This window comes from Oncorhynchus tshawytscha, linkage group LG15, assembly GCF_018296145.1.
Source record: "Oncorhynchus tshawytscha isolate Ot180627B linkage group LG15, Otsh_v2.0, whole genome shotgun sequence".
Lineage (NCBI taxonomy): Eukaryota > Metazoa > Chordata > Actinopteri > Salmoniformes > Salmonidae > Oncorhynchus > Oncorhynchus tshawytscha.
In genome coordinates, this window is record NC_056443.1 from 23,964,261 (window position 1) to 23,986,378 (window position 22,118).

Here is a 22,118-nt window from a genome sequence, read left to right on the forward strand (position 1 = left end):
TTGTTCTCATTTCAAGTTCTTAAATCTATAAAAAGATCCAGCACTTAATTGGGATAGATGTATATTCAAAGAGAGGCAACCAGTCAATGTGCATTTTAAACAAACTAGGACTATTAAGAATGTTAGGAAAATTAAGGGAGTCAAAGCCAAATGCCTGTTGTCGACAAAGACATGCATCATGGGACAATTAGCGGAGTCCATGAGCTTTTACTGACCTTAACAGTGAAAAGCATTTTCTCTATTTCCAATGAGTCAAACGGACTCCAACAAACGGACACAGTGTACAGTATATAGACACTCAGCCAAAGGATCCCTTCACTATGCCTCAGGCTGGAAAGTATTAGACTGATACATGTATTTGCAATTATAAACAGTTGCAGAAATATACAAACTGTTGGAACAGTTAGTTACAAATCTGACAGTACTTAATTGTGTTTTACGTCTGCTAGTGCGGAAGATGTACAGTACCAGTCGGAGTTTGGACACACCTACTCATTCAAGGTTTTTCTTTATTTGTGTTATTTTCTACATTGTAGAATAATGGTGAAGACATCAAAACTATGAAATAACACATATGGAATCATGTAGTATCCCAAAAATTGTTAAACAAATCAAAATATATTTTAGATTCTTCAAAGTAGCCACCCTTTGCCTTGATGACAGCTTTGCACACACTTGACATTCTCTCAACCAGCTTCACCTGGAATGCATTTCCAAAAGTCTTGAAGAAGTTCCCACATATGCTGAGCACTTGTTGGCTGCTTTTCCTTCACTCTGCGGTCCAACTCATCCCAAACCATCTCAATTGGGTTGAGGTCGGGTGATTGTGGAGGTCAGGTCATCAGATGCAGGACTACATCACTCTCATTCTTGTTTAAATAGCCCTTACACTGCCTGGAGGTGTGTTGGGTCATTGTCCTGTTAAAAAACAAATTATAGTCCCACTAAGCTCAAACGAGATGAGATGGTGTATCGCTACAGAATGCTGTGGTAGCCATGCTGGTTAAGTGTGCCTTGAATTTGAAATACATCACAGACAGTGTCACCAACAAAGCACCATCACACCTCCTCCTCCATGCTTCACGGTGGGAACCACACATGTGGACATCATCCGTTCACCTACTCTGTGTCTCACAAAGACACAGCTGTTGGAACTAAAAATATTAAATTTGGACTCATCTGACCAAAGGACAGATTTCCACCGGTCTAATGTTCATTGCTCATGATTCTTGGTGCAAGCAAGTCTCTTCTTCTAGTTGGTGTCCTTTAGTGGTGGTTTCTTTGCAGCAATTCGAACATGAAGGCCTGATTCACACAGGCTCCTCTGAATAGTTGATATTGAGATGTGTCTGTTTCTTGACCTCTGTGAAGCATTTATTTGGGCTGCAATTTCTGTGGCTGGTAACTCTAATGAATGTATCCTCTGCAGCAGAGGTAACTCTGGGACTTCCTTTCTTGTGGCGGTAGAGATCGTTTCATCATAGTGCTTGATGGTTTTTGCCACTGCACTTGAAGAAACTTCAAAGTTCTTGAAATGTTTTCTCTTTGCTTATTTGAGCTGTTCATGCCATAATATGGACTTGGTCTTTTACCATATAGGGCTATCTTCTGTATGCCACCTCTACCTTGTCACAACACAACTGATTGGCTCAAACACATTAAGAAGGAAAGAAATTCTACAAATGAACTTTTAACAAGGCACACCTGTTAATTGAAATGCATTCCAGGTGACTACCTCATGACGCTGGTTGAGAGAATGCCAAAGTGTGCAAAGCTGTCAAAAAGGCAAAGAGTGGCTACTTTCAAGAGTTTATTTAACACTTTTTTGTTACTAGATGAGTCCATATGTGTTATTTCATAGATTTGATGTCTTCAATATTTTTTCTAAAATGTAGAAAATAGTAAAAATATAGAAAAACTGGAATGAGTTGGTGTATCCAAAATTTTAATTACGATTTTTGGGTTGAGGACACAACATATCATTTTAACCCCACATTTATTTGACCCTCGCGCTCTTTGATGGCTTTGTGGATGTGCATTCCAGGTGCTTTTTTTCCCTTTTTATTTCAAGCAGCTAAATTGTTTAGTTTTTTTTTAATTAGGTGCTTTTTTCAACTCTTGTCATAACCGTATAAAAGTGCTATTATTATTTAACCTCGATGCCATATTTTATGTACTTATTAGTTCAGGAGTCTGTGCACATTAACTGATCCACAACTTTCATTTTGTTTTCCCATCTTGATTTTTTTTATTTCAATTATGCATGGTGAAACATTGCAGAATGGCTGCAGCCGGCCTAATAGGAAGAATTGCACTTTCTTTATCTTTGTACTATGCACTGCCCTATTGATTCTGAACCCAATAATATATTACTTGAACCCATCTGTAAGAATCTCCTTCAACGTTCACTTTGTGTGTATGTAAATAACACATAAAAAGGATCGACTTTGAAAAAGACAAAAAAAAAAGTTTGTGGCAAAAAAAAGCATCAGTGATTATTCCAGAAGACAACTTTCAGAAATTTGTCCCAACCATCTGTTATTAACTAACGTGGCTTCGCCATTCAAGCTTGGAGTGTCATTACAGAAATAAACGTTGTGTTCTCTTTGCTCTCTCTATCTATCTCTCGTCTGGATGCATAGACTGAAATTAATTCATGAAATTGTAAAAAAAAAAAAAAAAAAAGGCTTGTTAAAAAGAATCATACAATTACCTCTTATTAGTTGTAAGTGTAAACAGTTTTTTTTCTGAATGAAAGGAGTGCTTTTTATTTTCTTAATTAGGTTACATTGGTGGCGAAAGAAGTCTGTATGAAAATCAGTTCTTTGCTGACACAAGTTCCATTTGTTATAAATGAATTCTATTAAAAAAGTCAGTGTTATGCACCTTGGTCTTGTTTTTTTCCTTCTATCGCACATTGACTTTGAAAGACTGATGAAAGACATTTTACCTGTCACTGTCAGTGTCACATATTATATCCAGAGTTTTCCTCTCAAAAGAAAAAGGGGCCTCATCATGCAATCATTTTTATTATGTAGTTAACTCTGTCAGTGACACATTAGCTGAAACCTGGGTTTCAATTGTACATCTACCCATGACCACCATTGGAAATTGGAAGGAACAATGGAGACAATTGAAATTGTAATCCAATACACACTATACAAAGCTTGTGATGGCCAGGTTTCATAAGTTGCAATAGCATTTCATTTCAGCTGATGAATTGCCTGTTTGGTTAGAAATAGATATAGGGAAGTAGTTAGGCCATGGCTGGACAGTCCATTTCCACCATGCTATCCCAATCGATAGGGGTAGCGGTAGCTGGAGCAGATGTACTGAGTTGATTAACGAGTGATCTTCCCTTTCCCCTCCCCTTTTTGTGTCACAAAGTGTAATGAATTCACACACCAGAACAATAGGCGGACACGTGCACCTCTAACGAATCAGGAAAACAAGATGATTGTGGACTTCAGGAAACAGCAGAGGGCGCATCCCCCTATCCACATCGTTGGGACAGCAGTGGAGAAGGTGGAAAATTTTAAGTTCCTCGGCATACACATCACGGACAAACTGAAATGGTCCACCCACACAGACAGCTTGGTGAAGAAGGCGCAACAGCGCCTCTTCAACCTAAGGAGGCTTAAGAAATTTGTCTTGTCACCGAAAACCCTGACAAACTTTTACAGATGCACAATCGATAGAGTCCTGTTGGGCTGTATCACCACCTGGTATGGCAACTGCTCTGCCCATAACGGTAAGGCTCTCCAGAGGGTGGTGCGATCTGCACAACGCATCACCGGGGGCAAACTACTGCCCTCCAGGACACCTACAGCACCCGATGTCACAGGCAAAAAGGCTCATCAAGGACAACAACCACCAGAGCCACTGCCCGCTACCATCCAGAAGGTGAGGTCAGTACAGGTGCATCAAATCTGGGTCCGACAGACTGAAAAACAGCTTCTATCTCATCAGACTGTTAACAGGCATCACTAACACAGAGAGGCTGCTGCCTACATACAGACTTGAAATCACTGGCCACTTCAATAAATGGATCACCAGTCACTAATAATGCCACTTTAATCATGTTTACATATCTTGTATCACTCATCTCATATGTATATACTGTATTTTATTCCATCTGTTGCATCTTGCCTATGTCACTCTGTAATTGCTCATCCATATATGTATATATTCTTATTCCATTCCTTTACTAAGATTTGTGTGTATTTGGTAGTTGTGGAATTGTTAGATTACTTGTTTGATGTTGCTGCACTGTCGGAACTAGAAGCACAAGCATTTCGCTACACTTGCAATAACATTTGCTAACCATGTGTATGTAACCAATAACATTTGATTTGAATGTTTTCGGACCACCATAATACTATAGATGAAGAAGATTGACTGGTTATTGCTGATCGAGTAGCCTCCCCGACCCAGCAGGGCTTTCCCACATTTAGGTGAATCCTTTTCATTTGGTATGCCTATCTATTTTCCTTTTGTATGTTATTACTTTGTCACCATCTGAACATCAATGACCCTGGACCCTTCACACTGGGCACAGACATCAATTCAACGTCTATTCCACGTTGGTTCAAAGTAATTTAATTGAAATGACGTGGAAACAACGCTAAATCAACAAGTGTGTGCCCAGTGGGTGGTGAGTATGCTGTCTCCCTGAGGGACATACACACAACACCCACTGTGCCTCAGACTTCACTTGTTTTTTAATATAAAGTTAGCTGCTTTGATGTTTCAGAAGCACCGTGTGGTAAATAGGCCTAACGTGTTACAATCTTACAGCAAAGAGGCAGAATGGCATGAGAACAAACTATTTCCAAATACTGAAGTTCTCTTTGAGAATTCACTTCAGCCAATGATCCTCCACAGTGAGGGATTGATTTCTGTGATTTTTTTATGATCATCAAATTGCTTTACGTTGATTGGAGGGAAACTTACCTCAACCACTATCCATGATTAGCACCCATCTGGGTGATATTGCGACACTGCATTAGTTGTGGTTACTCCCTCCATTTAAGGTACAGTGGTTCCTCCTTTAAAAGTCGCGAGCTTGCGCTGCTGGACTTAGAGATGCCCAGAGTCACGGCTTCATTGCTCAGACCACCACAAGGGGGAGTTAGAGCACTCATTATGCATTGGGTCCCAAGGTTTTTATATAACCAATCTTATCGAGTGATTCCAATGATGAATTTTGACGCCAGCCACCCTTGTGGTGTTCTTCAACAAAGATGGCTGACAAAACTTTACTGTGGAACCAGATGTAAGTTGTTGTAACATCATAACGAGTCAAGCAAAACATTTACAATTGAGAGGAATATGTTAGTTAATGTAGAGAAAAACGTTTGTGCATATTTTTTGTCATAAAGTTAATTTACAAAAATCACTATTTTGCAAGTTATCTGACTAGTTAACATTAGCCAACTAGCTAGTGTTAGGATAATTAATTTGTAATTCGTGTTGTTTAATGTTTTAGGGACACCTGAGAAAACCAGAAAACCAGGCTGTCGTCTTGTGAAACATTGGATGTAAAGAATCTAGCTAGCTAAAGCATTTATGCAAGATCTCAGAGCAAGTGACGTCACCGATTGAAACGCTATTAGTGCGCACCCCGTTTTCTCGCTAGCCATTTTACACCGGTTACACCCGACTTGAAAAAAATCTGAATATACACGTCTCACATGCAAGAAATTTGGCGAAATAGACAGACATGCCAATATTTCCCCCATAGGAAACAATGGGAAGACCGCAGAATTTCAATATTATTTTTGTTGTTTACACTTTGTTGTTTACATTTTAACTATAAAACAAAGTGAGCAGGTCTCATTGCCATCAATAGCGAAGCAAACATTGTGATGTTGAACAATAAGCTGGGAATAGAACGTTCGGAAGGCGAGTTGAGGCCACGGTGCTCAATAGAACTAATAGGAGCTGGCAGGGAAAAAAATGCACTAAAATAAGGCAAGTTTTTTCGCGATAACTTCAAAATGACAGCAAGCAGCTGGGAAATATGGTCATATTATGAAACTGGGCTCCATGGTGGATGCAATGAACTAGCTTTTATCAGAAAAGAAAGTTGTTAAAAATGTAATGTGTCCAGCCTACTATCTACACAGATTTCAGAGCACTTGCGTCTGAGTGTACTAGAGCGCAGAATTATTACTTTCAAGCGCTCAGCACCCATTGAATATTGCCGGTGTCAGTAAACGTCGGAAAAAAAGCTTAATTAAATTGTTTCAAGCAGCACATTTTACAGTCACCAACATTCTGGTTAACACAAAAGCTGCCTTACCAGCTCTGCTAGGGCGAGTAAAATGGTCAGAGTGGTCTCATTTGCGTCTGGAAGTAGCTAGCCAATGTTAGCTTGGGTGCTTGACTGCCGTTGTAAGGCCAGAATGCTCAAATCAACCCTACTCCTTGGACCAAACGTGTGCTCCGAGAGCAAAACGGTCTGAATTTACAAATGGACAATTTTTCTCTGAATGGAAACACCATCATTTGAATCAAATTAATTAATAATTTCTTAAAATCAATCCCAGATACTATGTTATTCCAAAAAAGGTTTTAAATTCTCTGGTAACGCCAATACGGAATACTATCAAATGCTTCTCAAAGATGCCCTCTGGTGGTCAAACTAGCAATAACTTGCAGTAACAAAAGAAATGGCTGAGAATGAAATGACATGCCACAGAATGCTGCAGCAGCACGCAGGGTGTGCCGGAGTATGACACAACTTTTAAAGGAACCACTGTACACAGCTATCTGTATTGATGTCTCTAACTGAAGTTAAGATGTCATCCTTGGAAGAATAGGTCATAAATCCCTCTCTATTTGTCTTCTACCTACAGTATCTTCCGATTGAGGAATATCAATTGCTTCGAAGTGTATATACAGTACCAGTCAAAGGTTTGGACACAACTACTCGTTCAAGGGTTTTTATTTATTTGTAATGTTTTCTACATTGTAGATTAATAGTGAAAATGTCAAATCTATGACATAACACATATGGAATCATGTTGTAAGCAAACAAGTGTTAAACAAATCAAAATATATTTTATATTTGAGATTCTTCAAAGTAGCTACCCTTTGCCTTATGTCAGCTTTGCACATTCTTGGCATTCTCGCTACTAGTTTCATAAGGACTGCTTTTCCAACCGTCTTGAAGGAGTTCCCACATATGATGAGCACTTGTTGGCTGCTTTTCCTTCACTCTGCCGTCCAACTCATCCCAAACCATCTCAATTGGGTTGAGGTCAAGCTATTGCTAAAATCACAGATTGCCCTTTCAAAGGAACAGTCTGTAAGAAGACCTAAGGTTCGAAACATTGTTATAATAAAATTACGTGGGAGCATGAGCAGCAGTGTACAGCATTTTCCTTTCTGTTTTCCACAGTCTGTAAGATTCCCTGCTGTTCATCGGTTAGTTGAATGATATTCTGTATTCCAATGACTGTCCTATGACCTGACATATGCACATTAGAAATGATAGTGTCAGGGGCAAATATATATATATATTTTTTTAAATATTTTTTTTACTTTAATTTTTACCCCTTTTTCTCCCCAATTTTGTGGTATCCAATTGTTTTTAGTAGCTACTATCTTGTCTCATCGCTACAACTCCCGTACGGGGTCGGGAGAGACGAAGGTTGAAAATCATGCGTCCTCCGATACACAACCCAACCAAGCCGCACTGCTTCTTAACACAGCGCGCATCCAACCCGGAAGCCAGCCGCACCAATGTGTTGGAGGAAACACCGTGCACCTGGCAACCTTGGTTAGCCCGCACTGCGCCCGGCCCGCCACAGGAGTCGCTGGTGCGCGATGAGACAAGGACATCCCTACCGGCCAAGCCCTCCCTAACCCGGACGACGCTAGGCCAATTGTGCGTCGCCCCACGGACCTCCCGGTCGCGGCCGGTTACGACAGAGCCTGGCGCGAACCCAGGGTCTCTGGTGGCACAGCTGGGGGGGTGGGGGCAAAGATTTGATGCACTTGCTTCATTCCATTGCTGTAATGGTCGTTGTCGGTGGAAGAAGAAGAGGACCAAGGTTCTGCGTTGTATGTGTCCATATCTTTTAATAAAGAACTTGAACACTGAACAAAAACATTAAACCGACAACAGAAAACAGTTCTGGCTGGTGCAGACACACACCAGAAAACAGTTCTGGCTGGTGCAGACACACAACAGAAAACAGAAAACAATCACCCACGAAACATAATAGAAAACAGACTACCTAAATATGGTTCTCAATCAGGGACAATGATTGACAGCTGCCTCTGATTGAGAACCATACCAGGCCAAACACAGAAATAGCAAATCATAGAAAAGCTAACATAGACAACCCACCCAACTCACGCCCTGACCATACTAAAACAAAAACATAACAAAAGAACTCATGGCCGGAAGGTGACAATTGCTTGCTATTTCATTGGTGCTCTTCACTTCATTGTAAAGGAATTACACAGAAATAAGAGTTAAATAATTAAATGATCAAATAACAATTACAAATCTGATAACACACCACAAAACATAGCTGCGAGGTCACCATGGAAACAGCCATGTAGGGATCTCTCAGCTACTGGTAAGATTATGACGAGTTGAATCAGAAAATTGTCTTGCTACCAGATAAGAAAATGTCATTCAACACTGTAGATAATGAAAACTGTCAAGGCTGACTTGGGTGCCAAGGTAAATTATTATCTGGGTTCCAATAAAAAATGCATTGTGATTTCCAATATGAGCTTCACTGATGTTACATTGGATGTAATAGTTACCATATTTCAATAGTTACATGATCAGTGATAGTATACGATGTGTCTCACACGAGGCTGCTCAATTTCAAGGACTAAAAGCCGTGTTACACTTTAAAACCACCCAAACAAAAATGATCAGCATACTGTCATTAGCTATCAATGATAGTCTTTGTTGTCAAAATTATGTTTCTCAAAAGTGTGGACACCGCCAACCAATGACCACAGCAATAGAGAGCATTTGCTGCAGGGATTAATGCCTACTGGCAAGCTGGTATCATAGGTTAGAAGTAACATAGTAAATATAAATGAAAGACACTCAAATTAGTATGATATATTATGATTGGTATGGTTACATAAGAAACATGGTTACTTAAGGCAAAAACAAAAGCAGGGTGGTTGGTTGGGAGTATAACTCGAACATCTAGCAACCCAAAGGTTGTGAATTTGAAACTCATAATGGGCAACTTTAATATTTTAGCTAAATAGCAAGTTTTCAAGGACTTACTACTTTTTAGCTAATTGGTAACTGATTAGGATGTTAGCTAACCCTTCCCCCTAACTGTTTAGCTATCCCTTCCCCTAACCCTTTAACCTAACTCAAAACTTAACCCTAACATTAACCTTATACATATAGTACTTTAAAAAAAAAAATCGTAACATATTGTACATTTTTCAAATGTGTCACATATAATGTGGTACATATAATACAAAATGGGTGATGGACATCCAGAAATTAATACCTATAATCCAAAACGTAACATATGATACTAAATGAAGACTCTCAGATTTACATACGGAATAATACGAAAGGCATTTAGACCAGGTTGTTACTAGGGGTTGGTGGAGGACCTTTCTTCAAGACAGGACATCTCTTGTCTGACCCTGCATCGAAATTTCGAGCCATTTTTCCATAACCGGTTTCTGCTGGGAATTGCATACATGAGTTTCAGACAGAAACACGGGCCACTCCATGTCAGTGCTCATGAGTACAGTCATGAATAATTCTTTTCATTGCGTTATAGATACTACTGTAAGATTCATGTGTCCCAGACTTTTATAACTACCAACAATTCCCAATCCCTTGTCCCCAGGCAATTCCGCTACGCACACTACAGGAAGATAGTCCCCTGGGCCTATGGCGTTCTAAGACAGCACATCAGGAAACCTCTGCCAACCTGTGTTGTCTGCTATCCACCAACAGTTCCCTGTCTCTTCAACAATTACAGAGTGTTCCAGTGGCCCAATTTGGATGATCATTGACAATAAAAAAGGTTTTAATTAAATAACTCTGTTTTGTAATCTAACAACAAAAGTAATGACAGTGTCACTTTTCAGAGCCTGCTATGTAATTGCTATGGTAAAAACAGCACTCTATACTCTACATATTAGAGCTTAAAATTAAATCATTTTAATGAACATTGACATTCCTTTGTGTAATGTGAATAGAATAATGCCCAGACACAAGATAGAGGTGGTTGTTCATCTAGAAGACGTATTATACACGTTCACAGTGGTTGTACAGCAACTGATTTCCATAAAGTGTAGTACCAATGGTTTACCATGAGGTGTCGTATTACTGATACTGTCGTAAACAATACATGTCAATCATGTCAGTGTTGTGCCCAGAACATTACAATTACATTTTTTAAATGTATGAATATGACCTATCAAACTAGTGTTACCGACTAATGTTGTTTCGAAAGTTAAATCAGTAAGGCTGGTCTGAATGGATCACTTCATCACATCCCTTCCCAGCTCACTTATTAGAATAGCAGGCATTTATAGTATATGGTAGTGGTTTTAATGATACCTCATCAGCATAAATAGCAGGTATTTATATGGTAGTATATATAATGTTACCTCATTAGTATAGCAGGTATTTACATGGTAGCTGTTATATTACTGTATCAGCATAGCATGTATTTATATGGTCCCTGTTTTGTTACTGCAATAACACAGCAGGTATTTACAGTGCCTGGTAGCTGTTATGTCACCACATCAGCAAAGCAGGTATTTATATGGCAGTGTTCATGTTGCCCCATCAGCAAAGCAGGTATTTATATGGTAGTGATAATGTTACTAATGTTGAGGAACTAGATCAAGCACACTTGTAGTTGTTTTGTTTGGAACACAACCCTGCACCCCCGCCTTTACACAATTACTGTTGTTGTTTACACAATCCAATCTGGGTCAGGTGGGCATCATTCGAAAGCTTTTTCTACTGCCAACATGACTAGCTAAGTTCGGCTTTCACAATGCCATTCAGGGAAACAGATCGCAATTCCTGATCATCTGTGTAGGCATGCAGCCGGAAAAGTGATGGTCCCAGACCATTATGCCAGTTGCAGGCTGGCATAATCCGGAAGAGCATTCCCTGATTTTCCCAAAGTCTTGAATGGCCACATTAGGAACATACTTTGGAAAGGTATTATGTGTTATCAAATGTGTGAGAACTCATCACACACTATTAGCTACCCGCCTAAATTTGAATTTGAGAAAACTTGCTTGCTTGATTTGAACGTAGGTGCCCTTCTGCTTCTCCATGCTGGCATGTGTATCCGCACAACAGACAGGGCAAGAGGTGAACAGGGACATCAATTGGCTACGACAGACGACGTACTTGTCAGCATCAACACTGAAATAAGTAGATAATTAATTAGTGCGTGTATACAATCATTATTCATCTTTTTATATATTTGAATTGAGTTGGATGAATCCTCTGATGACTCAGGGTCAGCAGACAGCTCATCCTCCCCATGGTTCCAGGATCGATCTCCACTCTCACTGGGTTCAGGGCTGGAGTCCTCACTTGATGCAGGGTTGGAGGGTCTGACGTCAAAAACCATCTCCTCGATTTGTGTCCCAACACAAATTATCACAGGGCCTGCCTGGACAGCTACAATAGAAAAGATTATGAGACAATCCAAAACCAATTAATAGTTTTATAATACCACATGATTGTTGTAGAAGAAGCTAGAATTACAGTTGAAGTTGAAAGTTTACAAACACTTAGGTTGGAGTCATTAAAACTCGTTTTTCAACCACTCCACAAATTTCTTGTTAACAAACTATAGTTTTGGCAAGTCGGTTAGGAAATCTACTTGTGCATGACACGTCATTTTTCCAACAATTGTTTACAGAAGAATAGAATTTAGAATTCACTGTATCACAATTCCAGTGGTTCAGAAGTTAACATGTACTAAGTTGACTGTGCCTTTAAACAGCTTGGAAAATTCCAGAAAATTATATCATGGCTTTAGAAGCTTCTGATAGGCTAATTGACATCATTTGAGTCAATTGGAGGTGTACCTGTGGATGCATTTTAAGACCTACCTTCAAACTCAGTGCCTCTTTGCTTGACATCATGGGAAAAACAAAAGAAATCAGCCAAGACCTCAGAAAAAAGATTATAGACCTCCACAAGTCTGGTTCATCCTTGGGAGGAATTTCCAAACGACTGAAGGTACCACGTTCATCTGTACAAACAATAGTATGCAAGAATGAACACCATGGGACCACGCAGCCGTCATACTGCTCAGGAAAGAGACGCGTTCTGTCTCCTAGAGATGAATGTACTTTAGTGTGCAAAGTGCAAATCAATCCCAGAACAACAGCAAAGGACCTTGTGAAGATGCTGGAGGAAACAGGTACAAAAGTATCTATATCCACAGTAAAACGAGTCATATATCAACATAACCTGAGAGGCAGCTCAGCAAGGGAGAAGCCACTGCTTTAAAACCACCATAAAAAAAGTCAGACTATGGTTTGTAACTGCGCATGGGGACAAAGATCGTACTTTTTGGAGAAATGTCCTCTGGTCTGATGAAACAAAAATAGAACTGTTTGGCCATAATGACCATCGTTATGTTTGGAGGAAAAAGGGGGAGGCTTGCAAACCGAAGCACACCATCTCAATTGTGAAGCACGGGGGTGGCAGCATCATGTTGTGGGGGTGCTTTGCTGCAGGAGGGACTGGTGCACTTCACAAAATAGATGGCATCATGAGGGAGGAAAATGATGTGGATATATTGAAGCAACATCTCAAGACATCGGTCAGGAAGTTAAAGCTTGGTCGTAAATGGGTCTTCCAAATGGACAATGACCCCAAGCATACTTCCAAAGCTGTGGGAAAATGGCTTAAGGACAACAAAGTCAAGGTATTGGAGTTGCCATCACAAAGCCCTGACCTCAATCCTCTAAAAAATGTGTGGGCAAAACTGAAAAAGTATGTGCGAGCAAGGAGGCCAACAAACCTGACTCAGTTACACCAGCTCTGTCAGGAGGAATGGGCCAAAATTCCCCCAACTTATTGTGGGAAGCTTGTGGAAGGCTACCCAAAATGTTTGGCCCAAGTTAAACAATTTAATGGCAATGCTACCAAATACTAATTGAGTGTATGTAAACTTCTGACCCACTGGGAATGTGATGAAAGAAATAAAAGCTGAAATAAATCATTCTCTCTGCTATTATTCTGACATTTCACATTCTTAAAAGAAAGTGTTGATCCTAACTGACCTAAGACAGGGAATTTTTACTAGGCTTAAATGTCAGGAATTGTGAATAACTTAGTTTAAATGTATTTGTCTGAGGTGTATGTAAACTTCTGACTTCTGTATTATCTAGAGAGTGCTAACACATGGCCAATCACTGCCATTACTAACTGAGCTTGCATTAATGCAGTTTGTGCATAATAAAATTCCACATTGAGAAATACCTGATGGAGGGTATAGAGTCCTGAGATTACACTGTTTCAGGTCCAGGTAGCACTGTGTTCTACACTGTCATGTTGCTGGTGCTGAAACTTCTGCAGCCTCAAATTCAACCTCATCTTCACCATCAACTGGTGCTGAGACAGGCACACCAGGCTCAGGTCTGTGCACCTCTCTTAGGGCCTTCAGAAATATAACTTAATTGCAGGGATCACGTGACCAATGGGAGTTATGGTCGATTGTCACTAGAGCGCTGCAAACCCAACACCTCTTTTTCATATTTATTACATTATTTTGATAAGGAACTCTTAAACAACAAACCCAAGACTGACTAACAATGCCGACTACTCAAGAAGGCAAGTAAAAACAGCGCTTCTTTGACTTCTTCCCTTAAAGTTAAGTGTCAGAAGACAGCCTTCAGGACTGAAACTGAGGCCTTCATAGCTGGTGCGATTTCTGAGGCGTTAGCCAATCAACAGAACTCTCTCAAGGATATGCTGTGTTAGCTGAGGCGGTGGAACCACTCAACAGAAAACATCAATATACTTTAGCGGCTGTTGAAGCTCTTACAATCAACGTTGAGAGGATGAAAGTGATTTACAAATCTGTCTACTAAAGTGGACAATCTGAAAGGTGAAAATAAGGAAAGTCAATGACTGTTCTTCACAACTGGAGAAGATGGCTGAAATGGAGGACTGTTCACATCGCTCAAATGTAAGATGAATTTATTTGAAAGGAGATGAGACTGATGATCCCATCGAATTCCTACAGAGAGTGATCCCTAAATGGATCCTATCCATATCTCATAAGGTTGTTATAGAAAGAGCCCATCGCATCTACTCTGGACCTGGGACTAGTAATGCTTCAGACAGACCGAGGACGCTGATATTCAAGATCCTCCGGTACAACGACAGCCAAGCCATTCTACAAGGAGACAGAGCAGCAGAGCTCATTCACCACGCTGTTAGGGTACTTCGGTTTTTCCCTGACCACAGCCCGCACGTCTTCCAATGCCGCAAAGTCTTCAGCGAGGTCCTGAACAAACTCAGTCTGAGGGGCATTCCTCGTCTATCCAGCAACGCTCCAGGCTACACACAGGGGAGAGTGCCTGTCAATCACCACAGCACGAGACACCGAGGAGTTCGTGGCATCACTTGGAGAGGACAACCATGAGCACCACAGTGAGCTAGTTAGTTCTCTATGTTTGTGCTATGTTAAGGTGTAATCGTTCAGTCGATTGAGCATTTCTTGCCATTCTCTTATCTCCATTGTGTCAGTTAATGCATGATATTTAGGAAATAGAGTGAGTCATTCAGCGGTATTGGTAGGGTTTTAGTGACGGACACTACTGCGTTCAGTCACAGGTCTAACATTGAGTGGAGAGGGCAGACTGTTGTCTCCTAACCTGTCAGGGAGGGGAGGGAATCTTTGTTTCAACTGTTTTGATACATTTTGCAGGGTTATTGGGGTGGAATGGCAATCTGAAGGGTTTTGTAATTTTATACATCATTTAATCCAACAATGGATATGTTTACTATTTTTTTCTAGAATATCTGGCAAAGATTTTCTCCCTTCTGTAACCAGAAGCCTGCTCAATTTATCGGATTATAAGCTTATTATTGGAACTGACATGAATGCCATTATTGATTCTATGATAGATAGATCTGGACTTTCTCATAGCTCATCTCAAGTGAATGCTTCCCTGGCACTTAAACAATTTATTAAAGATCTTCATCCTAATGACTCCTTTAGATTTAATAATCCGACAACTAAGGACTATACATGCTTTTCTGCTAGATTTAAGACTTTCTTGAGAATTGACTATGTTTGAACATCTACTGATATTACAGATGGAATTTATAAAAACATTACCGGCCATTCTATCTGATCATAATCCCATTCTTTGTCAATTTCAAATCTTCCCAATGAAAAAGCGGGCACTAAGATGGAGGTTTAGTAATACTTTACTACACAACTCTGACTTCATCATACAGTTTAGATCCAATTCAAAATATTTTTTGGAAATAAATTACCACTCAGTGGAGGACTCAAATACGGTATGGTTAACTGTAAAATGTTTCATAAGAGAAAACTACATTTTTCCTATAATTGACAGAAATTGGAAAATCATTTTAAAATGCTGGAAGACTCCCTTAAAAAATAACTATTCAACAGAGAGAGAAATTGAGCTTAAAACAAGTAGACTGGAACTTAATGACATGTTGCGACGTAGAGCAAAATTCATTATGCAGAGGGTACGACAAAGATACTATTTTCAAGGGAGTAGACCTAGCCACTTACTGGCACTGCACCTTAAACATACTGAAACAAGATCCTCAATACAGCTGATCAGATCTCCTTCTAAGGGACTGATATCTGATCCTACAGAAATAAGTACACATTTTAGAGCATATTATTTCGATGTATCAGTTCCTCACATAGCTTTGATACTTCTGCTTGACGGCAGTTCCTGGAGAACGGTACGTTGCCCAAATTCTCAACGACGTCAACGACGTCATGCTCTTAAAATTAAGTTGAACAAAAAACCCAACACATAAAGTGTTGTAGCCAATGTCTCATGAGCTGAAATAAAATATCCAAGACATTTTCCTCAGGCACAGAAAGCTTATTTCTCTCAAATTGTGTGCACAAATTTCTTTACATCCCTGTTAGTGGTCAGCCTATTGCAGGAGGATGGATTATCTTGGCAAAGGAGAAATGCTCACTCTCTTGGGTTTCAGTTTAAGATCCCCCTCCGTATCACCCTCTATTTGCTCTTGTGGCTGAATGGCAGCAAGTCCCCGCAGCAATGTTCCATCATCTAGTGGAAAGCCTTCCCAGAAGAGTGGAGGCTGTTACTACAGCACAGGAGAGACCAACACCATATTAATGCCCATCATTTTGGAATGAGATGTTCGATGAGCAGGTGTCAACATACTTTTGGTCATGTAGTATATTTAGTATGGTTTTTGTGGTCCTTCAATGGAATGCTAGAAGCTTGATAGCTAACAGGCACAAGTTTAAGAAATGTGCATGTGACATGGATGAATAACAGATGAAGGCATGGCTCAAACCTTAATTGGAGTTAGTGATTGTGGGATTTAGTTCAGCGATAGAGTGGAGGAGTCGGGTGGGGGTTGTGCTACATTTTTTAAAGAGGGGATGGCGTTCAGAGTATTGGAATGTGTGGGGATAGAAATATGGAGGAATAGAGGTAACATTGTAATAGTTCATTTTTTTATAAGCCTACAAACCTCTTATGTTAGCACAATTAGAAGGGATTGATAGGAAGGTATTATGTGGTGGTGATTTTAATGCCCGTAATGAAATCTGGGGAAGTACGCATGAAGATAACAACGGGAGTATCGTTGAATAATTAATGGATAACAGGGGATTACTATGTATTAATGATGGGAGCAGAACAAGAATCAATGTTGTGAGGGATACAGAGTCATTCTTGAACTTGAATTGGATTGGTAGTGATAAGAGAAACCACGGTAGGGAGTAATCATTTTCCGGTTCGATATAAGGTCAATATGGATGTGTGTATGCAGAGTAGAGTCAATGACGTGAGGTTGTGATTTGAGACAGCTAACCGGAAGATGTTCAAGTACATGTGTGAGCGGGTGGGACAAAAGTTACCAATGCAGAGATCTGTGGATGAGTGCCATGAGAAAGTAGTCGGTAATTATCTCAGCTGCAGATGTGACTGGGGAGGAAGAAGGCGGGCGGTGCCATGGTGGACCGACGAGAGCTCAAAGGTGGTGCGGGAAAGGGATATACAGTAGCTATATGGGAATGGCTCGACAGAAGTTCATCTCATGGAGTATCAAAGGAAGAGAGCGGTGGCCAGAAGAACGATTAAGCCTGCGAAAAGGGAGGCATGCAGTACATTTTGCTACACAATTGGGCACAAAGATGGTGTGGTTAGATTTTTGAATAATTTTTATGATGGGGAGGAGTAAAAATGCTATAATTGCAGTGAAGGTTAAAAGACATGTCACAGCTGTATCAAGTAAACAAAAGGCCATCGTGCTAGGTGGTGCATTTGCAGTGGTTCGTAGATGTGAGTGTAACAGATGTTAGTCGTATTCTCATTGCGTTGTGTTTTGTTCAAATAAATCACCCCCAGCCAGTGGTCCCAGTTCACCATTATTTATTATCTGTAGTTAAATAGGAAACAGCACGTTAGTTGTGCAGGGCTTAATGATGTTGATGGCTGTCGATTGTAAAAATCTGCAGCATGAAAACAACTGTGTTAGCAGTGAGCTTATGTGACCATTACATCCGTGCATGCTAGCTAACACACTTATATACAGCAATCATATACCAACATCCCAGATAGCACCTCAATCACTAACAGGTACCATATACCCACATATGTATAAATCAGTAATGTACAGCAAACTTGTACACATTGTAAAATATTAAACAGTATGAAGAATGTGACCTACCCCTTGCATCACATTTTCATACTGGGGAGACCTGATGTTCGCAATCTCCCCCTGTCTGCAAGCGGGGCCAATAACGACACGCCTTATTGTCATCGGAATTGAACCAACCAATAAGAATGCTTGAACATTAAATACACCTTTCTTTAGAGGCAAGTGAAAACATAACCAACCCTGTTACATGACCACCTGTGTGATAAGAGTAGGGAGGAGACTACGGCTGACCCTAATTAGTTGACTGGTCCATTGTTTGGTCATTAGGATTTTGGTCGACAGAGATTGTTTTAGTCGAGCAGTAACAAATATATACAGTACCAGTCAAAAGTTTGGACACGCCTACTCATTACAGGGTTTTTCTTTATTTTGACCATTTTCTACATTGTAGAATAATAGTGAAGACATCAACACTATAAAATAACACATACGGAATCATGTAGTAACCAAACATTTTTTAAACACATCAAAATATATTTTATATTGGAGATTTTTAAAAGTAGCCACCCTTTGCCTTGATGACAGCTTTGCCCACTCTTGGCATTCTCTCAAGCAGCTTCATGAGGTAGTCACCTGGAATGCATTTCAATTTACAGGTGTGCCTTGTTAAAAGTTTATTTGTGTAATTTCTTTCCTTCTTAATTTGTTTGAGCCAATCAGTTGTGTTGTGACTTCGTAGGGGTGGCATACAGAAGATAGGACTATTTGGTAAAAGACAAAGTCCATATTATGGCTAGAACAGCTCAAATAAGACAAGAAGGTCAGTTAATGAAGAACATTTCCAGAACTTTTAAATTTTCTTCAAGTGCAGTCGCAAAAACCATCAAGCACTATGATGAAACAAGTTACAAGAAAGGAAGACCCAGAGATACCTCTGCTGCAGAGGACAAGTTCATTAGAGTTAACTGCACCTCATATTGCAGCCAACATAAATGTTTCACAGAGGTTAAGTAACAAACACATTTCACATTTCAACGGTTCAGAGAAAACTGAGTGATTCCGGCCTTCATGGTCGAATTGCTGCAAAACAGCTACTAAAGGACACAAATGATAAGAAGATACTTGCTTGGGCCAAGAAACACGAGAAACGGACATTAGACGGGTGGAAATCTATCCTATAGTTTCAACCGCCATGTTTTTGTGAGACACCGAGTAGGTGAACTAATGCTTTCCGCATGTGTGGTTCCCACCGTGAAGCATGGGAGAGGAAGTGTGGTGGTTTGGGGGTGCTTTGCTTGTGACACTGTCTGTGATTTACTTAGAATTCAAGGCACACTTAATCAGCATGGCTACCACAGCATTCTGCAGAGATACGCAATCCCATCTGGTTTGTGCTTAGTTAGACTATCATTTGTATTTCAACAGGACAATGACCCAAAACACACCTCCAGGCTGTGTAAGGGCCAATAAGGAGAGTGATGGTGCTGCATTAGATGACCTGGCCTCTACAATCACCCCACCACAACCCAATTGGGATGAGTTGGACCGCAGAGTGAAGGAAAAGCAGCCAACAAGTGCTCAGCATATGTGGGAACTCATTCAAGACTGTTGGAAAAGCATTCCTGAGGAAGCTAGTTGAGAGAATGCCAAGAGTGTGCAGAGCTGTCATCAAGCCAAAGGGTGGCTATCTTAAGAATCTTAAATAGAAAATATATTTTGGTTTGTGTTGTATAGCACACTGTATTACTTATACAACTAATATAAGGACAGGACATGAGACGGGAGTAGAAATTAATGTGGGCTATTAATGTTAACATTCCAAGCATTTCAACGTAGGGAAGCAAGGGGGGTTACAGGTACCCTAAAGGGACAAAACTAGAATATCAATACACAACGGTTTGTTGAACACTTTTTTGGTTACTTCATGATTCCATTTTGATATTTTCACTATTATTTTACAAAATAGAAAATATTACAAATAAAGAAAAACCCTTGAATGAGTAGATGGGTCCAAACTTTTGACTGGTACTACATACATATATATACATAGAGAGAGAGAGATTTGGTACTGAAGGGAGATTATATAACCTGGTTTTGGCCTTATTTAATCACTATTTTCAAGTTAAAATAGGATAAATTTTATCTGATGCCTATGGAGTTGACAATGGTATTCTTTAAGGCAGTGCTATATTTTTTTCTACATTATGATTACCAATGTGTTTTAGAATGTAGGTAGGGCTATTGGAGCTTCCCTATATGTGACTAGTTTCAGGAAACTAGGCATATGTCACAAGTCACAATTTCACAGGAGAGGCAGAAAGGCCTTCTTGAACATTTGAACTTTTATGTGCCTTAATTAATAACAAATGTGTATGCCATCTGAAAATACAAATACGTTTCTTAAATTACGAGCCTAGTTGGTTTAGCCACAGAAAAAGCCAGGAACCTTCTCACTAGCCATGATTAGCTGAGATAATGAATGGGCTGGACATGCCGAGAGATGAGTTTCGGATTGGTCTGCCGTGTAGCATCTTCTGTCTATAAAATTAGCTGCTTGTTATGTGTAGATAATCCTTTCTGCTGCAGTTTTTTCAAAATATATGACGTTAGCCATGGAGAACTGTGTTAGGTGCTATTATCAGGTGCTATTGACAAAGGTCAGTGGGAAAAAGTTGTGATGGACTACTTTCAGGAGGATGGATCGTACCATGCTGACTCTCTGACTCTGAAAATGAATCAGACGATGTGAACAAGAGTGACTCTACACGGGCCGAGCAATCTATACAAATAAAACAGAAATGACACAGAATGTCTTAGGGTATGAAAGGGGTTGCAATCTGCTGTGAAGGGTTCATCCATGTTTACGGGTAAGAGTAGCTAAGGTTTCAGATATTATAATTTCCTAATTTTGTCAGAAAGTTGTTTTCATTGCAAGTTAAAGTTTACTGTTAGCTGACGTTAGGTGGCTAGCTCACTAGCTAACATTGAACCTATAGCTAACATTACGTGTATGATCTGTGTGGTCATATTGTCACAGAAAGCCATTTGAGAGAGAGAGGTGGCCCAAGCAAGCACTTCAGAGTGAGCGGTCTGTCTACCAGAAGATGGTTGCTGACTGCAAGACCACCTGTCAATACCTGCAGTTGTCTCTGGGGGGCCTTACTGAACTAGCAAGCAAAGACATCAGGATGCATTATAGATTTGATTTTGCTTAACGAGTAAGCAACATTTCCTCCTTTCTACTGTTTAAGGACATAGATTGATGTACACAAACACACAAAATATATAATATATTGTGGCGTACAGCAGGTCAGCCACCAGGGGGAGACTTGCGAGGCCTGGTGAGAGACAGAGTATACATCAAGAGGCGATGGCTCCATCTACTGAACGTGCCAGGTCTCGATGGGCTTTCCAGCCAGGACTAATTGGGGCTGATTGGGAGTTGATGAGTAATCAAGTGCTGATTGCTCACCAACTGTACAAGTCCCATAAAACCAGAAGGGCAGCACAGAGGGGAGAGAGTAGGGGAAGAAAGGACTCCCGTATAGTTGGGGACGGTTGCAGAGGTAACAGGAGTGAGTTCAGTTTTTGATCCCCACAGGATACAGCAAGACCCGGAGCCAAGAAGACGGTATCCTGGAGAGGGTCTCATGGGGGAGACCTATTATTTTCTTTTGAACCATTATTTTAATAAACACCTTTGAAACTGAGCTAATCCTACTCTGTCCGTGTCTGATCTGTGTAAACGTTTTGATCCAACCCCCTGGTCTGCCACAAGTGGTAGAGAATGCGGGCATTCTGATAACGTGGTCAGATCAGGGTTGATGTTTACACAGCATCAGCATGGACGAGTTGATAGCTCAGTTCGTCCGGGCCCAACAAGCACAACAGGCGATTCAGGAACGAACGCTGGAGGAACATCAATTACAAAACGTCCTCCTCGTTGAGGAAATCAGGAAGTTGCAATGAGGAGCGTCTCCTGAACCAGTTTTTAATCAAGCTAAACGGAAGACGATGATATTGAAACATACCTCTGTATGTTTGAACGGAGCACAGATGATCCCCAGATGAGCGACCTACTGAGCATCACCAGGGCACGGCTCCTAACTGACGTATCCACCCTCTCCATCCTCGACAAAGTGGTCCTGGATCGCTTCTTACGGGTGCTACTGCACGACATCACGAGGGCAGCGAGTCTATGCGTGCCCCAGACCTTGGAGGGCCTCCTGTTGGGGATAAACGGGATTGTCCCGGATGG